This window comes from Tenrec ecaudatus, chromosome 1 (assembly GCF_050624435.1).
Source record: "Tenrec ecaudatus isolate mTenEca1 chromosome 1, mTenEca1.hap1, whole genome shotgun sequence".
Classification (NCBI taxonomy): domain Eukaryota; kingdom Metazoa; phylum Chordata; class Mammalia; order Afrosoricida; family Tenrecidae; genus Tenrec; species Tenrec ecaudatus.
Window position 1 is genome coordinate 127,116,090 of NC_134530.1, and position 19,250 is coordinate 127,135,339.

The following is a 19,250-nucleotide window of genomic DNA, read 5'->3' on the forward strand; positions in this document are numbered from 1 at the left end:
CCATCATTGCAAGATGGATTGCCTGTTCAACCTTAAGATGTGGTGGGAATGACAGTCCTCCTCTGCTAAGATATTCTCTCTCTCTCTCTCTACCTGGGCTCAGTAGCACGCCAAGAGCTGCCTTGCTAAAGAGTGCACAGCTTCTTGTTGCAGAAAGCATGTCCTTGTTCTGGAGCCCTTGAACTCCGAGCTGTAATTCTCCTAATCCAACTCATGGGCAGTGCTGGTATTTATCCCCGATGACTCTAGCTACGTGAACCATGGCCCAGATCTGCTGCAAAGCCCAGCTCGAAACATGCAAGCTCTCAAGTTCCCTGATAAAAGGGATGCAGCAGCGTTCCCAAGAACAGTACATCTTGCCTCCAGCATCCCCAGAGACCTCCTGAGACCTGCCCTTCTTTCTTACTGGCATTAGGAGCAGATGCATGGATTGACCCTTTATCTTGGCGAGAAGGCCCACGGTAGCCCAGACGACTAGAGCCTGAGGGCCACTATCGATGCAGCTAGCCTCTGGGCTTGCTCTAGAACTTAACTTCCCACGACGGCCCGTACACGTGTGTTAGTGGGACATCTAGAGCTAGCGCCTTCCAGATCACCAGGTACAACCAACAGATGATCCCCAAAATGGTGCGCAGTACTTCCAGCTTCCTCAGGAGGAGGAAAGTGAGATCGCAGTCGCCATGGTCAACTGGTATCAATGCCAAGAAAAATTGTAAAATTGCCTAAGTTCACCAAAGTCTTTTGAATAGATCAAAAAGAAAGTAGTCATCAAAAGAAGCCAGCCCGGGTTCTCTATGAATGAGTCAGGGCAAGAGCACTTTGGGGACGCGCAATGTGTTAGTCCAGGTTGACTAGAGGAACCAATCCAGAGACACTCATCTATGTGTAAGAGAGAGTTTTATGTCCAAGAGTAACTGTGTATTGAGAAAACATTTCAGCCCAGTCCAGATCAAGTCCATAAGTCTGATATTAGCCTATATGTCTGATACGAGTCCATACATTCCTCTTTAGGCTCACGCAGCATCATGCTATGACGCTGAATGCAGGAAGATCACAGACCAGTGGGGAGAAGGTCTTGTGGATCCAGTGGCAGTGGAAGCATCTTAACACTGGCACAGGTCTCTGCAGGTCCCTACATGTCTCCTCCAGCTCTCTGGGTGTCTCCACCACAGGAAAAGGAAGGCAGAGAGAGTAGGTCTGACCTTGAGTGAGCTATTTATTTCCTTAGCACCTCCAAATGAGGTCATCAAGCTGCAACCTGACTAACAGTCTAGACTCCACCCCTTCACTCAAGTTGACAGGAGATTATGTAACTGCCACACGCAATTAAGAAATTGGAGATCAGCTTATTTTATGTCTTAGTGACAAGTATAAAAAATAAATGGTTAAGAGAAGGATAAATGAAAGAGATAATGTGGATGGACAAAATGTCAAGTTGCAGATGGTGTACTGATATTATATTTCTTATCCAGCAATAGGTGGGCATTTAGGGCAGTCTCTTTCCCTTTGCTGGGGTAGAACGAGATTGTAGTCATGCTGTTTGGTTGTTTTCTAGAAGTTAAGAACAAAGCTGGGATAAAAAAGGGGGACGCACAGCTCTAGGTATTTATCCCTCAAACAATAAAAAACAGGAGGCAGTCAGCACTGTTCACAACAGCCAAAAGGTAGAAGCATTTTGAATGCCCATCAAACAGATAAACTGTGGAAAAAATATATAACAGAGTTTTCACCATAAAGAGAAATAGGTCTTCATATATTCCATAACATAAATAAATAGTGAAAACATTATCCTGAGTTAAACAAGGCACAAAAGAACAAACACTGTATAATGTCCTACGTATCTGAATTAGGCAGATATATTTGCAGAGGACACAACTTTGTTGGCTGGGAACAAAGAGGATCTGAAGCCTTTGCTGGTGGTGATTGATCCAAGATGATGGCTTCCCGTGGGATGACACCTCCATACAAGAAAACAAAAATCCCCACCGCTGGGCCAATGAGCCACATCTAGAGGAATGGAGGAAAGATGTAAGTTGTCAAAGATTTTATTACACTTGGATTCACACTCAACACCCCTGGGTGCAGGAGTCAGGAAATCAAACAATGTATGACTTGGGGCAAGCCTACTACAAAAGATAGCAGTTAAAAAGCATTCAAAAGCAAAGAGATCACATGGAAGACTATGGTGCATTTTAATCCAAGCTGTGTTGTTTTCAGTCACCTCACAAGCTTGTGAAAGCTGCACAAGGAAGAAGGAAAACCGAAGAAGAATCAGCGCCTTTGAACGATGGTGCCGGCCAAGGACATTAAATACACTGCCGGAAGAACAAACACGTCTGTTTTTGGAGGAAGTACAGCCAGAATGTTCTCTAGATGTAAAGACGGCGAGCCTTTGTCTGATGTACTTTGGAGATGATGTCAGAAGGGGCAGGTCCCCAGAGAAGGACATCCTGCATGGTAAAGATGAGGAGCAGTGAAACAGAGACAGGCCCCAATCAGGTGGATGGGCACGGTGGCTGCAACAACGGACCCCACCAGGAACGATTGAGAGAATGGTGCAGGGCCTCCCGGTGTTTGGCTCTGTGGAACACCCACACCAAAACACCAAACTTACTGCCATTGGGCCAATGCTGACGCATGGTGACTTCTATACAGAGTTGAACCGCCCCCTTGGGTTTCTGGAGCTGTAAATATTTTCAGTTGTAGACGGCCCTCTCTTTCGCCGTTGGAGCCATGGGCGGGTTCAAACTGCTGAACTTGTAGTTAGCTGCCCAGCAAGGAGACCACTGTGCGGCCAGGGCCCCTCTGTAGTATAGGGTCACTGCAAGCCAGAGCCAACTTGACAGCAGCTAGTGACCTAGCAGCCAACGCCTGCTAGTGTTAAGGGCAAGAGGACTGGGAAAGAGGAAAGCGTTGCTTTCGAGGCATTGAGGCTCTGTTACTGGAGGTGGAGCGATCAGGAACAGGTACTGGTGGGGGCTGGACAGCATAAAGAGCATGACCGAGGGTACCGAACTACCCAGGTAAAAAGTGTTGAATCGGTAGATCTCTTGGTATACACCCTTTCCTCACTAATGGACACCATTAGATTCCAAAGACCAGATTGTTGTAGGAAAGTCAGCATTGTCTGTAAATGGAGAATGAGTACATCATTACAAAACTACCAACTTACATTATTGCATAGTTGTCGAATGTGATCATGACGTAACTGCCAAACCAGTGAGAATCGTGGAGAGATGAATTGATACACAATCTTAACCATTAGCCAGTGTTACTTTAGCTTCACATCTCATGACTGCTCTTGTGACTACTATTATTCCATTCATGTGCAAGATAGCACATGTAAATGAAAAATGCTAGATAATGTGATAGTTGACAAGTGAAGAATGCATATATGTATATTTTAACCCCCGTAAATGATTTTTTGAAGGGAGACATGCAGTGCAGATTCCATGGGATGTAAGACTGACAATAGGAGGTAAGCCATCAAGCCAAGGAGACTTGCAATGAGAAATTGTCCGGAGTGGCAAATGTTCCCCACCACAAAGATATGTCCCCAAAGCGCTTTTGTCACAAGTAAGAAGAAAAACTTTTTTGGAGCTTGGTAATCTCTATCATTTTTTTGCTAGTGTTACAAGAATAATATCTACTCATTAACAAGATATAGTATGATTCATGTTACTAGTTTGATATATACTCTTTCTTTCCTTATTGAATAAATGAATGGATATAAAAGGTGAAAGGCAAATGTTTTATAACCTCTTCCTTTGCCAATATATTATGAGCACCTTTGTTTATAAGAACAGAGATCCACAGGAAGGGTATTGGTTATGTCTCCACAGAATTGGAATGTGCATACAGACCCCACCATGACGCTCCAAACCAGGAGGGAAACAACACGTGGAGGAATGCCTGAAAAGACTGGACTACAGGGCCGGCCTGAACCAGCCAGACCTCACTGGACCTTCTGGTGGGGGACAGGAGCCTACCAAATCCCAATGGTATTTTTTTCTCTTTTTTCCCTCTTTCCTTTTCTTGCTTCAACCATAGGTTTTCTTGTTCAGACTGGGACATGGATGGTTTACCTGATTATATGGCTTGGACCTTGGGAGGGAAGCCAATGGCTCTGGAAGGTAGATGGGGGAGAAATCTGTGGGAGATGTCGTCACGGACAGGGGAGCAACTAGGGAAGCAGAACCAGTATCTAGGAGAGGGTAGAGATCCTGTGAGTATTAGCAACATCAAGCCAGTGGAGAAGGAGCACTAAGAGGTGGAAGTAGGGGGAGAGTGATGGCAGGGCAGGAGGAGGCAAAAGGAAACAGGGGCAAGCTCTAGGAAGCAAAGGCACAGGGAGATTAACAGAGCTGTCCACTTATATAAACACATTAATCCATAACAATAGTGTTATTGGCCTATGCGCATATATTTATAAGGCAATACACTGAAGCTGCAGACAGACCTTGGGTCTCAGCTCATATCTTCTCTCAATGCAAGAACACTTTGTTCTAACAAATTGGCATTCTGTGATGCTCATCCCCCAAACCCCTTCCCAATCACCGAAGACAAAATGGGTGGATAAGTAGATGTGATGAAGACAGAGGATGGTGCCCGGCTATAAATTATAGCCTCTGGGGTCTTAAAGGCTTGAAGTTAAGCAGCCGTCCAACAGTGAAGCAACATATATAATACATATATGTTCATATCATTGTGCTGTATACACACATATGAACACATGCATATATCATACATATAAATAGAATTAATATAAATTTATATACAATATGTACATATATGTATATAATATATGATACACATATATCTGTATATATTGTATGTATATATATATATATCAAATAGAGCACCCATGTAAATAATATGCACAAGCATGTACCAGGAGGAAATGACAGAAATATATTTAAATGTTTAAAAGTTTTGGCATTGCACATCCATCCTGTGAGTGCTAAGGCTTTGTGTGAACTCAGCTGGGCCATGTTTCTCAATGGTTGGTACTTAAACCCAGTAATGTCCCATGATATGACTAAGGTAATGTAAACACCTCTGTAAGGGGTTCAGCTGTGAGCAGCGAGTCAGTTGTAAGAAGATAAGGATGCGACCAACACTCTTAATCAGGTCTGAAAACATTGATGCAGGTGATGAACACATTGATGCAGGCGATGAACATATTGATGCAGGCGATGAACACATTGATGCAGGCGATGAACACATTGATGCAGGCGATGAACACATTGATGCAGGCGATGAACACATTGATGCAGGCGATGAAAACATTGATGCAGGCGATGAAAACATTGATGCAGTCCTCCGGATGGTGGAATGCTTCCAATGTAAGTGGACACTGTCGACAGCATCCTCGCATTGTCCTGGGTCCGGATCCTGCATCTTGCTCGTTGACTGCCGGTTCTCTGCCTGCTGACCCTTGGAGCCCTTGGCAACCTGCCAGCTGACCTGCGGACCGAGAATTCACCCTGCACTGCAGTCACCAACTTGCTGATCTTGGGTTCCTCAGCCCCTGTAACTATACAAGTCAGGAGAAGCTGCCAGCCTAATTTCTGACCCAGGAAGTCCATGGAACCTGCCTGGACTTGGGCTTATCTGCTTCTAAAATGTGAGCCATTTTCTTTTCTTTTCTTTTTTTTACAGATTAAGGATCAGATTTATTAATCACACACAGAAAGGCTTACAATCAGAAAATACATATAACTATTTATATATGCATTTTATTGTTTGAAATGAACTTATAAGCCATTCAAGACTCCAAGTTCACTTCAGTTTTACTTTTCCTCCATTTATCACCACTCAGACCAATGGTTAGATCTAAGGGGGAGGAATCTGGAGGGTATGAGCCATTTTATTGATATCATTTTCTTCCTCTGTATGCATAGACAAGCTTCACTGGTTTTACTATAAAGAGAACCCAGCCTAAGCAAGCATCCTGTGCATACAATGTGCATGCATTGTGACATTGCCAGAGTGAACCTCAGCTTCATCGACCACTGTTCAATAATCTGAAATGGAACTTCTGCTCACATTTGTATCATGAAGACTTGGGCCATGGTCAAGAAGTAACGAATCAAATTTGGTAGGAGCTAGGGAATTAGAAAATAAACAATTGGAAGTGTGTGTGTGCTCTGAGGCAGTGGACAGCCAGACCTGAGAGTAGTGGGACTCCTTGCAGCATATCTGTGCCCAAGTACGTGGTGTGGAGATGTGCACAGGGTTCAGTGCAGGGCTGTGCAGGAGACCGTCTGAGCACATCTGGGTCCCACCTGAAGCTATGGGCAGGATAGTGTGGGTGCAGGATGCACCACCCCAATGAAGCTCCTGAGTGACCAGACATACCTTTGTCATTTGAGTGGCCTCTCTGTGACCGCAACTCTCAAACCCACCCCATGGTGTCCACGTGGGCAGGAGATACACATGGCCTGAGTGTGGTGGTTGGCCAGGCAGGCGGTGGGGCAAGATGCGCACAGCTGAGCTCACTGGCCTCATGTGCCGGTGGCCACGCCCACTTAGGATGTGCAGAGCCGCACGTCTATGGGCTGGGCAGATTGCCCTCGTGAGAGCTGTTTCTGGGGGTGATGTTTTCCTGCACTGGAGAAAGAGGTTTGTCACACAGGGAAGGGATTTGTGAGGCTGCTGGACAAACTCAAGAACAGGCTTGTGAGGGAGGGCCTGCTGCTGGGAGCCAGACCTTTGTGTCGACAGGCATCACCACAAAGATTAACAATAAATCTGTTGGACACGAAAATCATAAAAAGAAATCGACGTGATCACTATGTAAAGAATTCATGAATATGTTTTGCATGTTTATGAGAATAACACTTGGGGGAGGAGCGGCAGGCAAAACCGGGAGCGTTGTTTGTCTAAAGGTACGGTACTTTTAAACCTTTTGTAAAACAGCTTCATAAGGTTTTGTTGTATGGCTGAGACACAATTTAGTTTCCTGAATGTTATGGATTGAATTGTGTATGTGATCTTGTTTGGGAACCTAGTGACTTTGTTTGCGCATGTTCTATCAGGTAACTTAATGAAGTCATAAGTTAAGAACGTGAGTCGGGTGGCTCCAAGTCCTTCTCCCACGTGAAAGAGACGCAGACAGAGAGAGTCACACAGCGTGGAGAGGCGCGTGTGATAAACGACGTGGGTCTGTCTACAAGCCAAACACCTCCAAGGATTGCTGGGAGCCGAGGAAGCAGGAGAGACACGGTATAGGAATAAACAATGCCAAGACCCTTGGGCTTTTAGAACTGTGGGGAAGTGAACATTTGCTCTTTAAAGTCGCCTGCATTGTGATGCTTTGTTACCGCATCCAAAGGGGAGTTTCACCAAACTCCTACTGATTAAAAAAAAGCTTCTCCCTTTGCATTTTTCAAATAGCAACAATGTTGTGGTGAATAATCTTCCTTTAAACTCCGTACTCTGATGGCTCCTTTAGGATAAATTCCTACAAATTCCTAGGGTTGCTGGGTCAGAGATCACTCAAATTCGAAATTCAGAGTTATTATTAATTAATTGACCTTCTGATGCATTCTACCATTCCCATCAACAGCAGTCCATCCGCAAGCTTGCTTCTTTCTCTGCATGCTGAAGTCATACAACTCCTTCCCATGGGAAGTGGAGTGTTGGCCACAAGCTGAACGGCCACGCAGCTCTCTTTTTAATAAATTGCCTACTTATGATGTTGTGCATTTTGCTCTTGGGAAACTTGTCTTTTCTTAATAATTTGCCTTACACAATAAGCCACTAAGTTTTTGTAATATCGAGGGAAAATATTTTAGAGCAAGCCTGTTTTAATGATGCGCCAGGGAAAATGCATAATATCCCAAGCTGATCCTTTCACGTGAACATACTGAGAAACTCTTAGATCAGCGGTTCTCAACCTTTGGGGGTCAAACGACCCTTTCACAGGGGTCACCTAAGACCATCGGGAAAGACATTTTCGGTGGTCTTAAGAACTGAGACACTGCTCCTCTGTCTCCAGGGGGTCCACCCACCTGCAGATGTGCTGATCTGGTGAGAAAGAAGCCATCTCAACCTTTGCACTGACGTTGGCTTTTTACACACACTGTTGCAAAATGTAGCAATGTAGTTTACTGTTGTTATATTAAGACTGTTAACCCTGCTAAACCATGCTTCAAGTCAAAATTTCATTTATTTGTAATTAGAAATAAATATTTCACAATATATAATTACATATTGTTTTTGTGATTAATCACTATGCTTTAATTCTGTTCTGTAACAATGAAAATACATCCTGCATACCAGATATTTACATTATGATTCATAACCAGCAAAATTACAGTTATAAAATAGCAATGAAAGTAATTTTATGCTTGGGGGTCACCACAAAATGAGGCACGCTATTAAAGGGTCAGATCATTTAGAATGTTGAGAACCACTGTGGTCTTAGATTCTCTGTCAATTAACTTCCCTGAAGCCAACTTGCTGGATGTTTAAAAGACAAGATACACCCACTGTGATGTTGAAGGTTATGTTTCCACTTGGCTAGCCTATGGTCTTCAATGGTTTGGCAGATATTATAGAACCGTCCTCTAGTTTGTGATCAGAGGTGAAAAGCCAATCAGTCAAAGGGGGAAGGGGGCTGTGGGGATGTGGCCTGCATCCCATAGATGTGGATGTCTGGTAAGGCTTGCTCTCCATCCTGCGCTCACCTTGTCAGCTTGTGACCTTTGAATCTTGCCACATGAGACAGCAGTCGGCCGTTTGACCTTTTCAAGGCTCATTTTCCTCCACAATTGCATGAAGCATTTCTTTCGAGTAAATCATGCTCTATTTACGTCGTTGTTAGGTGCTGCCACGTCAGCTCATGATGCCCCTACGCATGACAGAAGGAGACATTGCCTAGCCCTGTGACCTCCTCACCATTGTTATGTGCGAGCTCATTGTACCCGTGACAGTGTCAACCTATCTCATGAGGATCTTCCTCTTCTCTGTCCTTCTACTTCACCAATGATGATGCCCTTCTCCAGGAACTTGACCCTCTTGATAACATGTCCACACATGGCTACATAGTCAGAGCCACTCGGAATCCCTTTCTCAAGAAACCCTTTTGAAGTCTTGGAAAGATTCTAACAGCCCGAGGTCCAGATGTCTCTCTGACAAAAAAGCAAATGATTGCGGAAGATGCTGCAGGGAGAAAGTGACAGAAAAAGAAACCTGGACCAAAGAACAAAAGCAAAAGTGCTTCGCCCTGTCGGGATGCTGCTGAGTGACTGCTGTTCTGGTCCATAGTGGTCAGCACGTAGCACCCACCCATCTCCTGCTGCTGACAGACACCCCTCCCTCTCCCAGGATAACTGGGGAGAGGTTGAGTGGGAACTTGACTGGAAGGAGACATGGGCTTCTGAGTCCTGGGTCTGGGGGGCTCACCCCTCACTCAGAACTGGAGTCAGACTGGGGAGACTTGGCTCTGCAGGAGACTGCTCCTAGCATCCTGCTGGGCCTGTTGGGGTTTGGGTTACGGCAGAGTTTCCCTAGAGCGCCAGGAGGACTGCCCATCTCTGAGCAGGTGAGGAATCAAGATGGCAGTAATGAGGTGAGCATTTCTCCTCAGTCCAGTGCTAACATCTATCTTCCCACAAGCCCACACCCAAATAGTAATTATATCAAACATTGATAGACAGACCCGCAGGTGATAGGTTTGGTGAACACTATTCCAATTAGTCGTTTTTCTCCCTCAACTCACTGGTTTGATCAATCATTGCCGGTACCCTCTGTGACGTGGGAACCAGCCTGAAAACCAATACTTTGATGGTCTTTATATTTAATGGTTTGCTGACGTTTGCCCTTGTTGAGGCTAGACTGGTGCCGAATTGCCTGGCCCCCTTGTCTACCCAGGTTCTGCAGGAGCCAGTGGACACGCAGAGATGTGGACCTGGAGGAGCCCCTCGAGGAGGGAAGGACCATGATGACAGCAAGGTTTGCAGTTACGTTAAGTGACTGAAGGAAAAAACAGAGAGAGAGAGAGAGAGAGAGAGAGAGAGCAACACAAACGCCACGATTCCACAACTCAGCACTCCCCTGAGGGAACATTCTGACAAAAATGAACGAAAAGTTAGAAACACTACAATTCCAACAGAAATGCCAAAGGCAAACAATAAGATATTAGAACTGGGCCACCTTGTGATAGAACAAAGCACCAGGATAGAAACACTGGAATCAAGAATGGATAATCTTGAAGATTAATCTCTTGAGAACAAAATACAAGATCAGGTTATAGAATGGCCTAAATAACTGAAGATAATCTAAAAATATGATGGGACATCATGAAAAGGAACAGCATACATCTGATAAATGTTCCAGAACAGAAAGAAAAAATAATAACTACTGAGAAAATATTACCATGGCTGGCCCACCAGGCTCCCAGGTCTCCCTGGCTGGAGGCTGAGTAAGTTCAGGTTGCCTGGGAGCCAGAAAATAGTCAAAAACATATTAAGAGAGGACTTCCCTGACATGATGACGGAACATAAAAACCTCTGCAGGAAGTGCCTAGAACTCAAGCAGAACTGACCCTAAAAGGAAATCATCTTGATATACAATAGTCAAACTTTGATTGCATAACTCTAGAGGGAGCGTCCTGGGAGGGCCAAGTCAAGAGACCAAGGGAGCGGTGAGTAGAACCCCACGTGAGCATGATAGGTCCCACTGGATAAGGAGTTGACAGGAACTCTCCAAAGCAGTTGTGAGCCCCAGAGGAGTCTTCAGTAGGAGAGTTAGGCGTCCTGGTTGTGCGGTCGAAGCCCACAGACACTGCTGGGTGGAGATGGGTTCAAAGAGAATGAGACAGGACAGTGGTGAGGGCTGCACGCAGAAAGGGGGCAAGTGAGGGAGGCGGGAGCCCGTGGCTGTTTGGCTGAGGCAGGAGGTGCACAGGAAAGGCAGGCTTGGGAGCGGGTTAGTGGAGAAGTGGAATCTCAGGAGACAGAGACTTCAGATGCAGCTGCACAAGAAGGGCTTTGAAGAGGTCATGGGGAATGGAATGACCACATAATGGAATTATGCTTCCATGGACTTGTGATGGGTCCAGAGAGTTGCCGACGGTTGAAACCTTGGAAATGGATAACAATACCCCTGCCCAGGGTAGCGCAAGCCACAGAGCTGGCCCAGAACCCCGGGAAAGCCAACCAAGGAAGAAAGAGGGCGGGAGACCAAGGATCCTGGGGCAGATACCACCACCTCTCTGGGCTCTGAGAGGTCACAGCGGTGAATCAAAACCAAGCTAAGACTCACTTTCAGGGAACCTAAGGGCACCACCGGCAGCCACTCCATTTGCAATGTTGGTTTAAATGATGGAAAGTGGGAGTCCCATAAGTGGATTCCCTGATGCATGGCCCCAGACACGAGCAAGCTGTTTCTACTCACAGGCCGTTCCTTATGGTTGAAGATGCCAGCCCTGGGGGAGTGGTGTCTGTGTCCCTGGTGTGTTCGGTGACTTTCGCACAGTCCCAGCTAGCCCCCTCTCTCCCCACACTCTGCTTCCTCTCCAGGCATGCTCCTCCTCACATGTGCAGCAGCAAGACACGTAGTATAAGGAGGGGCAGAACCACCCCACCCCCTCTAAATGCTCATGCTGTGGTGGGAACATGGCTGGCCCACCAGGCCCCCAGGTCCCCTGGCTGGAGGTTGGGTAAGTTTGGGTGGCCTGGGAGACAGACCAAGACTGGTCCACCCAAGAAAGCCTGCAGCGGAGGGACACGTTGTGACCGTGCGACTGTCCCTTGCCTCACAGGAAAGTAATTCTCAGCCAACGGTAGGACGAACTTTCTCCTCAATCCCTCCCAGAGTCCCTGCATGTTGATGATGGTTAAGGCACTTGGCCACCAAACCAAAGATTGGAGGTTTGAATCCACTCCGAGGTGCCTTAGAAGGAAGGCCTGGGGATGGGCTTCTTAAAAACCAGCCCTGAAAACCCCGTGGTGTGCATGTGGGGGACGCCAGGAGTCACCCTGGTGGCCCCTAGTTTGGGTTTGGGTTTCCAACCAGGCTGCATGGGTTGGAAGCCCTCAAGGAACACTTGTTAGAGAGAAGTGAGGCAGGGGACACAGAGCACAGGCCACACTGACCTCCTGGTAGCTCTTCTGCTGTGGCCAGTGACAAAGAGGGAGGCTGGCGGCGTCTGGTCACTGATGGAACCTGGAGTGTTGCACAAGGAAATAAGGACGTGGAGAACCCAGCCGGCTGAGAGCGTGTGTTTGCCAGCCTCCTTCACTTACCAGTTGTGTAAACTTGAGCAAATTAGCAAGCCGTCCATTCCTCTTCTATTAGACAAGACTCTTGAGGGAGCGGGAGCCGGGGCAGGTGGAGAGGGAATGGTTCCTCAGGGAAAGCACCTGGGGCTCTCTGGGGCCTCGGTGCAAAGCAACGCCTCTGTCCCCGCTCAGGATGCACGGATCAGCTTGATGCAGGGTTTGGTGCTCCTAAATGTGTAGTACAGTCGTCAAGTCCTGGACATTTGTACGTGAACTCTACCCAGAGGGCAATTAATAGGGTGCTTCTGACTGCCTAAGCACAGGACTTCCCCAGCGAGGCTCCCAGGGCTTCCAAGCCTGCGAATGGCTGCAGAAACGGACACTGCTCTGAGTCAGGCCCAGGAGTCAGGAGCCCTTTGCTGGTGAAGTGGGCTAACTGGAGGGCAGAAGGGGAAGTGGTCGTCCTCGCAGAGCTGTGGCGGCGGAAACCGAGGGAGGAGCACAAGACCCAAGGCTGTTCCCCGGCTCACTGTCACTTGAATGGAGACAGTCTGTTTTTAGCCTCTCTCAGACACACATCAGAAACGAAGCCAGTCGCTGCCTCGTTGATTTCAACTCCAAATGACCCCGGGTGTTTCGAGGTAGGCTGGTGCTGCCCAAGGCTTTTGATGGCTTGTGATCTTTCAGAAGCAGATCATCAGCTCATTTCTTCTTAGGCGTCTCTGGGCCAATAGGAACTGGCAGCCTTTTGGTTAGTAGTCAAGTGTTTGACTGATTTGTCCCACCTAAGGCGTCCACTAGCTGTTTATTAGATGCTGTGAAGTCACCCTCCGTGGGGGTGTATCCTGGCTGCAATCCAGACCTGCTATGTGAGGCTGGGAGTCATTTAACTTCTCTGCACTGAGTTTGCTCCGATGCCTCCCATCTGCAAAACAGGGCTAATAGCCTCCTCATAGAATTGTAAGAATTAAAGGAAGTAGTACCTATAAAACATTTAAAATACGGCTAGCGCGTAGTAAGTATTCTATAAACAATAAAACCAATTGTTATCTGACAGTGACCCTCTCAGAGCCGAACTGTACTCCTTGGGGCCTTCAGTGGCAGCATTTTCAGAACGGATTGCCAGGCCTTTCTTGTGAGGTGCTTCTGGGTAAACTGGAACCTTTGAGCCAGTGGTCAGCAGCTAAGCATATTAACCATTTTTGCCACCATTTACACCCTGTGTAGTACCATCCTGTCAGTATGCCCCATTGCCGTCGGGCACTCCTGATGCAGAGAGACTGGGGTGTCTGAGGCTGCAAATTTTTAAGAGAACAGACAACCTCACTCCCCCCCCACCCTGTATAGGGGTTGTAGAGTTTTTGTTTCAGAAACAAAAACCTGATAATGTTTAGCCACTTTTCTGCTTTCTACATTTTTGTTTCTCAAAAAAAAAAATCAAATGTTTCAATGATGCATAAGCAGGGACCTGAGAGAAAATGCCCCCACGTGTAAACAGTGTGGACACGGTAAGGCTGTCAATAGACTTTGCCCTTTCACTTACTATTCTCTTTCCCATCTATTAATTCGATAACTACAACAGTTCATTTCAGACAAACAGGGCATTTTGGGCTGCTAGGGGGAAAAATCTTCTATCTGTCACTTTGTAGAGCCAGAGAAAAGTTCTGCTTAGATTTAGAAAAGTTATTTTATACCCCTTTTCTGGATTGGAACACGCATCCTATTCTGTGTAATGTGAAGATTCTACCTCCCCTCTTTCTGCCTGCGATCTGCAGCCCGGCCCTCAGCTTTCCAATTGCAGAGCCCAAACTCTCTATGCTTCACACACTACCTCCTAAAATAGATAAAAGAAAGCATTGCTCTAAAAGTTAGGATCAGAGAGGGAGATGGGGAAGATTCCAGCATGTACGCAGAAGTCCTCCTCCTGATCTCCTGACTCCCATGTGGATACGAAGGATTTACGTCTACAATTAGTTGTTGAACTGCATGTGGGTGTCATGAATCATGTTATTGAGAAGGAGGGTCGGGGGCATTCAGTTGTGTACGCTTGGGTTTGCATTGCGTTTGGGGGGGGGGGGGTTGGTCAGTAACGACACTGCAGGACTTGACCTGTCCCGGCCCATAAGGCAGGGAAGGCTCCAGCTTCGGGGTTGGGGGTATTGTGGCCCCACAAAGCTCCCGGACATTGAAGGATCCAGAGGGACTGAGGGGCTCAGGGCTCTATAATCACTGTTGACTGCTCTTGGAAGATCCCTGATCCCTGGGCCTTGGATCTGAACGAACAGGTAGGACTGGTTCCAAACTTGCTATTGTGGAGCAGATATGCTCCTAGTGGGGTTTTAGAAAAATCCGCCAGGAACACCAAGGTATGGCACAGCCCATCCCTGGTTCAACTGATAAAATTTAAAACAGAAAAACCCATAGATATTGAGTTGATTCCAACTCATAGCAACCCTGTAAAAGAGAATAGAACTGTTCCATACAGTTTCCAAGGCTGTAATGTTTACAGAATGAACCCTGGTGGTATTGCGGGATAAGCCTTGGACTGCTAGCCACAAGGTCGGTGGTTCAAACCCACCAGCCACTCTGCAGGAGGAAAGTGAGGTTGCCTGCTCATGTTAGGATGCACAGTCTGGGAATCCCTGGAAAAACAAGGGTTTCTATGAGTCAGAATGGACTCAGTGGTAGTGGGAGATTTTACAGAAGCAGGCTGCTACATCTTTCTCAGACTGGATGGTGAACTTGAGCTTCTTACCTTTCAGTCAGCAGCTGAGCACTTAACCAATGTGCCACCAGGGCCCCTTCCTGACCAACTTAGCCATCCTGTTGTCTGTGTTTGTTTGCATCAATATTAGATTTCAAGTTCGCAGAGCTGATCATAATGTCCTTGACCTAACTCTCAGCAAGGGATAGGCCCCTCCTTCTCTTCTGTTTCCCTTGAACATCCGGCCGCCATTGTGCATCAGAACCCATGATGAGACCTGGTGACAGAATAGTGTGTGCTCGGCTACACAATTGGAACCCACCCAGTGGCTCAGCGGGCGAAAAGGTCCCACAGGGTCACTCTGAGTGAGAGATGGCTCGAGGCTACGCAGCAATAGCAGCTTTAAACGCATCACAAATAGCAGCCGACAGCAAATCCACCTGGATAGAAATCCTGCCTCTACTATCTGTTGGTGAGGTGGCCTCAGGCAAGGTACCAAACTATGATAAACATTGCTTTCTATATCTGAACGTGAACTTAAGAGCACACTCACTATCAGGATGCTGCGATGATTAAATCACCTGGCTCATACAACAACACTCACAAATGTCCAGGTGTTATTATTAAGTGCTGAAGTATTTACCATTAGAAAACCTTTTGATTAAAATAAACGTTGGATGAAATTTCAGAAATGCCTCAAGTCCAAATTCAGACAGTGCATGAGTCAGAATTTCATCTGAGACAGATGGTACGTGCACTCTACAGGGTGACTCAGACAAGTTTACTAAAGGACGGTTTTCCAAGGTCTCAGGCAGGATTAGGAGAGCCCCGGAGTGGCCTTTGTTACTCTGGAGAGTCCCAGGCTGGACAGCAGCTTGTGGCCGTCTCTGGGCCTGGAGGCACACAAGGAGGGAGCATTTTCTTGGACCCAGTAAGGGGGGGTTCTGGAGGCAAAGGCACCTGCCTGAGCTGGGCATTCAATCGAGGAATCTGGCAACTATCAATCCACTGGGAAACGAACTGGTCAGAGGCCATATCCCCACTTTCTTCCGGTCCCTAGGTCTTCTGCCAAGGCTTGCCATCAGCAAAACATAGCTGCACACCCAAGGCCAGGGAGCATCTGCACAGTTCCCAGAGGTGAGCGTCTCAGGCAATGAGCTGGAGAACGTGGAAAATGGACTGGAGACTCAGCTGGAGGCTTGTGAGCCCAGAGTCTTATGCACAGTTGAATGTTAGCCAACCTGCATACATCCACTCTTGCTATGTTCCAGAGCCCATCAGCATCGCAACCAAACAGTGCTTCCTTGGTGTAAATCTGGAAAGATAGAATCATACAGATGAGTTACCTGGGCACCACGGGTGATAACTATTAGACAGTGTTCCTTTGGTTTTATCTTGAAAGACAGACTCAGACAATAACTCTTTTGGCGTGGGGGTTATAGGTTGCTCTGCTAACTGCAAAGTCAGCAGTTTGAATGCTGTATCTGCTCCTCAGGAGAAGGAGTAGGCTCCCTGCTCCCATAAAGGTTTATAGCCTCAAAGCCCCATAGGGGCAGTCCTGTTCTGTCCCACATGGTTGCTATGAGTCAAATTCAACTTGATGGCAGTGAGTGAGTTTGGTCAGGGTAGCTACAAGTTTGTTTCAAGTGTGAGAAAGCTGATTTTGGTCAATGACTCTGCTTTGTCAGGACCTACCATTCTGAGAGCTCTTTCCTGTGTCAGACGTACATGAAATCGGTTTTACCGATTTCTTCAGAAAACAGGATGAGAATTGGTAAACAACTAACATTACCTGTTGGGCTGCTAATTGCAAGACAGCAATCTGCGATGACCAACAGCTCCACAGAAAGAGGAGGCTTTCTACTTCCAAATTCAGACAGTCTTGGACTCCCACATGGGCAGTTCTACGCTGTCCTATAGGGGGGCTAGGGGTTGGAATCAACTCAAACACAGTGCGTTTTTAAGTTTGAAAGTATTTTGTGGACTCACAAACACTTACCATAATGCTCTATTTTTATCTTTACAATTTATCATCATAGTTACTTTGGTGATAAATTGTCCCCATTTTTCAGCCTTCTACCTAGTTTCTGGTACTGGCATATCAAGCATGCTACCAAGGCCAGCAGAGTGGCTAAAATGCTGGATTAATTATCTCTGTATTGGAGTAGACTGGGAGGACCAATTGGAGTTGTGGCACTCACCTAATCTGGTGTCAATTTAAGGATTAAGAGTATAGGGGTGGGGTCTAGGCTGTCAATCTGGAGACAGCCAATGAGACTTCAGTGTGGGCATGACCTTCTCCTGAGAATTCTGGGAAATCTGGTACTTCCTCCTTGGAGGTAGAAGACACCTCTCTCTGCTACTCCCTGGGAGACATTGCAGCTGACAAGACCCCTGAAGCTGGAGGAGCCAGGTAGAGACCCTGCCAGCGCTGAGATGCTTACAGCGCCACTAGGTCCAAAGACTTTCTACCCACTAGCCTGTGATCGTCCTGCATTCGGCATCATTGCATGTGTTTCGTGAGTCTGAAGAGGACTTTATAGATTGCTGTCGGATATATGGGCTAATGTCAGACTTACAGACTTGATCTAGACTGAGCTGGGATGTTTTCTCAAAGTTCAATTGCTCTTGTATATAAACCTCTCCCTTATACACATATGCGTGTTTATGAATCACAGATTGCAACTTTCAATATGGGTTACAATGCAATGCCAAGAAAACCAAAATCCTTACTACTGGACCAATCAAGGGAGAAAAGATTGAAGTTCTCAGGGATTTCATCTTACTTGGATCCACAATCGATGCTCATGGAAATAGCACTGGGTAAATCTGTTGTGCAAGAATTCGTTAAAATGTTGAAAAGCATGGAGGTTACTTTGAGAACTAGGATGCACCTGTCCCAAGTCATGGTACTTTCAATCGCCTTGTGTGCAGGTGGGAATTAAACAGTGACTAAGGGAGACTGAAGAACAGTGGGTACAACTGAATCATGGTGCTCGTGAAGAATATTGAAAGCACTATGAACAGAAGAAAGTACCATGAACAGAAGAAAGTACCATGAACAGAAGAAAGTACCATGCCAAAAGAACAAACAGATCTGCCCGGGAAGAAACAGAGTCAGGATTTGCCTGTTGAGATTTTGTCTCGTGTCCACGGGGCATGTTGCCAAGAGAGGCCGGTCCCTGGAGAAGGACACCGCGAGGCAGAGAAAAAGAGAAAGACCCTCGGTGATTTGGAGGAGCACAGTGGCTGCAAACTTAACAACAATTGTGAAGATGGCACAGGACGTAGAGTCGCTACGAGTCAGAATCAACTGGAGTGCACCTAGCGTCAACAACAACAAGCCCCGACTCTCAGATCTAACTTAAATGACTCCCACCACCATACCAGTGACCCCTGCCAGTAACAAACAAGCCGATCTCCGTGTCATGGCAGCCCCACGTGTCAGAGTAGAAGTGTTTGTAAGGGCTGATTGTTATTTTGGAAGGAGATTGCCAGGATTTTCTGTGCCTCTGAGTGGGCTTGAACCTTCGATCTTTTAATTAGCAGTGGAGTGTGTTGTCTGCACCATCCAGGGGCTCCACCCACTACTATAGAAATATATATATATAAATATATATATATAAATAAAATGTATTTATTACCTTAAACAGCTCTCGATAGTGCAAGGAAAGAAGGCTAAGGGTACAATGATTAAATCAGTGTGATAGTATTTTTGGTCTCTGGATAACACGAAGGACTAAACATCTGACTGCCAGCTGGAATGCTGGCAGCTTGAACTCACCCAAAGTCACCTTGGAAACAAGGTCTGGTGATCTGCTTCTGAGAGATCACACCCTTGAAAATGATGGCGTGCAGTACTGCAATCAGATGCATGAAGGCCGTCTCTGACCTCCTCTGGCTTCCCTACTGCCACAACGCAGGGGGCAGACAGGCCTCCCAGCTCTATCCTTCTTGACCTATTCTGACACCAATCGCTCCTCCCACTTCTATGCTGGCTTTGATCCTTCATGGTGACGGCCACATAGAAGCCACAGACAGATAGTACTCACAATTACAGGGGCTGGTTAGGGGAGTGCATAAGTTACCACAGGTCAGGATCAGCCAATCGAGACAACCACCGGTCCACAGCAACACACCCTCAGCCAGCAGTCAAGTCTCTCTCCAGTCCTCCGTCTCTCAGCCACGTAATCCCGTGACTTCTGCCTCTGTGGGCCAGGAAGCCAGGCCACCTGTCACTCTGTCCGACAGATCCGTAGTCTCAGGCCAGATGAGGTGAGGAACCACATAGCCGCACTGCTGCTCCTCAGAGACTC

The 19,250-nt window shown here is 46.7% G+C and overlaps 1 non-coding gene across 1 annotated transcript; it reads right to left on the reverse strand.

Annotated features, from left to right (window-relative positions):
- Nucleotides 1–5,739: 5,739 nt before the first annotated feature.
- Nucleotides 5,740–5,859, reverse strand: LOC142437798 (small nucleolar RNA SNORA61). Its single transcript, XR_012782317.1, has one exon. It is a non-coding gene; the product is annotated as a small nucleolar RNA SNORA61 (small nucleolar RNA).
- Between the last annotated feature and the right edge of the window lie 13,391 nt (nt 5,860–19,250).